The 4,457-nt window shown below is 39.6% G+C and overlaps 1 pseudogene; it reads right to left on the reverse strand.

Moving 5' to 3' along the window:
• Positions 1-2,871: 2,871 nt before the first annotated feature.
• On the reverse strand, positions 2,872-4,117 carry LOC141366086 (uncharacterized; annotated as a pseudogene).
• Positions 4,118-4,457: the final 340 nt, after the last annotated feature.

Raw genomic sequence — 4,457 nt, forward strand, 5'->3', positions numbered from 1 at the left:
TATTTTAAATTGTATACGATATTTAACTGGTAGCCAGTGTAAAGATGCCAGAATTGGGCTTATGTGGTCCTACTTCTTAGATCGAGTAAGCATTCTTGCAGAAGCGTTTTAAACTAGCTGAAGCTTTTTTACATGATTTGCATGGCATCCCCCGAGTAACGAGTTACAATAGTCTATTCTAGAGGTCATAAAAGCGTGGGTAAGCTTCTCTGCATCTGATGCAGACAACATATGGTGTATTTTTGAGATATTTTTAAGATGGAAGAATGCTGTGCTGTGCGGCAGACATTGGAGATATGGCTATCGAAGGATAAACTGTTGTCGAACATCACACCTAAATTCTTAACCGTGGAAGTTGGCACCACAGTGCAGCCATCTATGGGCAACTTGTAGTCTGTCATATTATGTTTGTAGCGATTCCGTTCGATAATAAGTATCTCTGTCTTATTGGAGTTTAGCATGGGAAAGTTATGTGCCACCCAGTCACTAATATCGCTGATGCAATCTGTTAGCTTAGAAAACTGGTGTGTTTCGCTGGGATGTGAGGAGATGTAAAGCTGGGTATCATCTGCATAGCAGTGAAAACGTATGTTATGTTTCCTGATAATATCTCCAAGAGGTAACATATATAACGAGAACAAGATGGGACCTAAAACTGATCCTCCTCATTTACATAAACAAAGTGATAGCGATTGGTTAGATACGATCTGAACCAGGCTTGCGCCTGACCACTGATGCCAACATAGTTTTCTAGTCTATTGAGTAAGATTGTGTGATCTATTGTGTCAAAGGCTGCACAAAGGTCTAATAATATAAGGAGTGAGATTTCACCACGATCGGATATTAAGAGGAGGTCATTTGTAACTCTAAGCAGCACTGTCTCTGTGCTATGGTGGGGCCTGAATCCTGATTCACTGAAAAAAATGATTAATTGAATTTAATCAATTTTTTAAGGTAAGTGGTTGCAATCAATTTATTTAAACAAAAAAGATTAGTAAAGTAAAATAAAATATAAAACTTTTGTTTAAATGTAGCTTAAATAAATTGATTGCAACCACTTACCTTTAAAAAATTGATTAAATTCAATGAATCATTTTTTTCAGTGTTGGAACTTTTCATACGTACTATTATTTGCTAAGAATGTGCGTAGCTGGCTTGCCACTACTTTTTCTAATATTTTAGAAAGAAAAGGAAGATTTGAGATTGGTCTAAAGTTATTAAGATCTCCCTGGTCAAGGTGTGGTAATGAGCGGTCTAATAACTGCTAGTTTGAAAGCTGTTGGAACATAGCCTAATTCTAGTGAAGAGTTAAAGATATTTATTACTGGGTTTGACACTACAGGGAATACCTCTTTGAGTAATTTTGTGGGAACGGGGTCTAATATACAGGATGATGATTTAGATGACGTTACTAATTTAGAGAGCTCTTCTATTGTAGTACCTTTAAATGACTCAAGATGTTCTGGTTTCCTATTACGATATCTAGATCTTCACGGTTATCTGCTACATGTTTCATTTGGGACAGGTCTGGAAGAGTGCTAATAAAGCTATCTTTAGTGGTTGAAATTATTGTTCTGGCTAGTCGGTAGCATGTTCTGGATCGAGTGATCCTATCTAGAAGTACTGTGTATGAGACAAGGCAATGGTCTGAAACTGCATCACTCTGAGGTGGTATTTCGGTGTCATTAATATTGAGCCAGAGTGACAGAATGAAGTCTTATGTGTGTTTATAGGTAAGCGTGGGCCCTGTCACGTTTTGTCTAATATCGAGAGAATTTAGAACATCCATAAACGCTAATCCTTATGTATCTTTTGGGTTATAAACCTGGATATTAAAGTCACCAACGATAAGAACTTTATCTACAGTGACTACAAGCTCAGACAGGAAATTACGATATACAATCAGTTATTTCCATATTTAACAACATTATTTCAAATGAATTACATTTTAGTTCGGATTTATGGTTTACTTTAAAGTAATAGTCTACTCATTTTCAATATTAAACTATGTTATTACCTTTACTAAGAATTGTTGATACATCCCTCTGTCATCTGTGTGCGTGCCTGAAAAGTCCGCTCCCCTTCTCACTCTCATAATGGGAGAGGGAGGGTGTTACTGCGCCGAGTCGAAGTACTCCCATAAGTGCTATTACGCCGTACAATATAGTTCCTCTTTTAAATCCGCTTAGAAAAGCTCTACGTTTTATTTTGTACCACCAAACTTGCTCGTATAACTACTCGTCTTAAATAGGAAAAACATTGATGTGTTTGGTCACTTCTAACTTTATCTCTGTTTGATACCATTGAATGAATGGGGCTAAGCTAAATGCTATCGAAGTGTCGCAGCGCGCTCCAGCCCTTACGTGCACGCACACAGATGACAGAGGGATGTATCAACAATTCTTAGTAAAGGTAATAACATAGTTTAATATTGAAAATGAGTAGACTATTCCTTTAAAAATTTTGTTGTATATTGTAGCTACACCCCCCCCCCCCCCCCCTTTCATCAAGGTTCATGTTTATAATAGTAGTAGTGTGGGGTGGATTTGTTTAAACTAATGTAATTGTCTGCTTTAAACCAGGTTTCTGTTAAACAGAGTGCATTTAAGTTTTGGTCAGTAATTATTTCATTGACAATAGGTTCTTTATTGGTAAGTGTTCTAATGACATCTAATGTTAAGAAGGCCGAATTTTAACATTTGAGGTTCATCTGTAAATGTATTGTTTTCTAATTTTATGGAAATAAGATTTGTATGAGACGAGGTAAACGGTGCCCTGTATTTGTTTGTTCGAGGAACAGACACAGTTGAAATGTGTTGATACTCTGGTAAGACAGACTCTAAGTGCTGGGATATATGTGATCTTGACAGACTCTAAGTGCTGGGATATATGTGATCTTGACATGTCAAGGCAGCTAACAGATGGACGGGTAAGCCGATCAGTCTGTTTCCTGAATTGGGCCCTGGATAGTCAGACTATATTAGAAGTAAGACTATTGGTCAGATTTCTAGAGAGTATAGCACTTCCTTCCGAGGACGGATGGAGGCCATCTCATTTTAGGAGAAATGGTATCCCCCAGAAATGCTTCCAATTGTCTATAAAGCCTACGTTATGCTGAGGGCACCATTTTGACATCCAGTCGTGAAGAGACACTAATCTACTATAAGTTTCATCACCCCGTTAGGCAGGGAGGGGACCAGAGCATATTACATTGTCTGACATTGTTTTTGCAATTTCACACACCTCTTTAATAGTATCTTTGGTGATATCCGATTGGCGGAGTCTGGTATCATTCGTGCCGGCATGAATAACAATTTTTGAAAACTTACGCTTAGCATTAGCCAGCACTTTAAGTTTGGATCTAATGTCTGACGATCTGGCTTCCGGTACACAGTCGACTATGGTGGCTGGTGCCTCAATGTTCGAGCTCCTGAGTATAGAATCTCCAATAACCAGGGCACTTTTAAGAGATGTCTCAGCCGGTGTATTGCTTAAAATGTTGAATCTGTTAGAAATTACCATGGGGGTCTTGGATGGGCACCGGATATGACTATGCCGCCTGATAGTCACCCAGTTAGTCAGCCGCCTTGACTCTGATGCCGGAACCGAGCTATGTGTATTACGCTTAACACTAGGAGGAACCGAAACAGTGTTTGAAACATTAACATTAGCGTTAGTGATCTCACTGTTCTCAACGAGCATTCGGATGCGCGCTTCTAGTTCTTCAACCTTCTCCGTCAGCCTTACTACTTCAATACACTTAGCACATGTAAACCCCTCTGTACATGTAAGCATCCAACACAAAGGGTTAATGTAGTGGTGTCATGACGAATTCGAACTTGACCCAACGGCTTTCCTTGTATAGTGTGAACAGTAAAATCCTGTTGGTCTGCGTCTTCGAAGGTTTTGTTTTTGTAGGAGGTGTGTGGATATGAAGGTTCCCGCAGATCCTGAGTCGATGAGGGCTTTCCCTGGGACACAAACACAGGAGGTTAACAGGTGTACTGAAGTACGACTTAAAGTTTCAATATTCGTATAAGTTAAACTGAGCTAACCGTTGGGCGAGGAGGTCGAACAGGGCAGTCGGCGATGACATGTTTTTCTCCTCCACAGTAAAGGCAGAGTTTATTACGGATGTGTTGTTGACGTTCCGAATGAGAGAGGTGTGTTGAATCTACTTAGATTCAACACATAGGTTCAGGTTCAGGCATAGGTTCAGGTGCTGGAGGAACCGGAGAAGGAGCCAGGGCGGAGAATTAGCAGTGGCAGATACTTCGTCACAGGATGATAGAGATTGAGATACACAAATAGTTTTCTGTATAAGAGCTTCTAAATCCATCAAAACCTCATATACCACTATAAGTTATCGAATATGGGGGTTGAGTCCATGACGAAAAGCTGTGACGAGGGCAGTTTCATTCCAACCACTGGAGGCTGCAAGAGTATGGAAGTTAAGT

This window comes from Misgurnus anguillicaudatus, chromosome 2, assembly GCF_027580225.2.
Source record: "Misgurnus anguillicaudatus chromosome 2, ASM2758022v2, whole genome shotgun sequence".
Classification (NCBI taxonomy): Eukaryota; Metazoa; Chordata; class Actinopteri; order Cypriniformes; family Cobitidae; genus Misgurnus; species Misgurnus anguillicaudatus.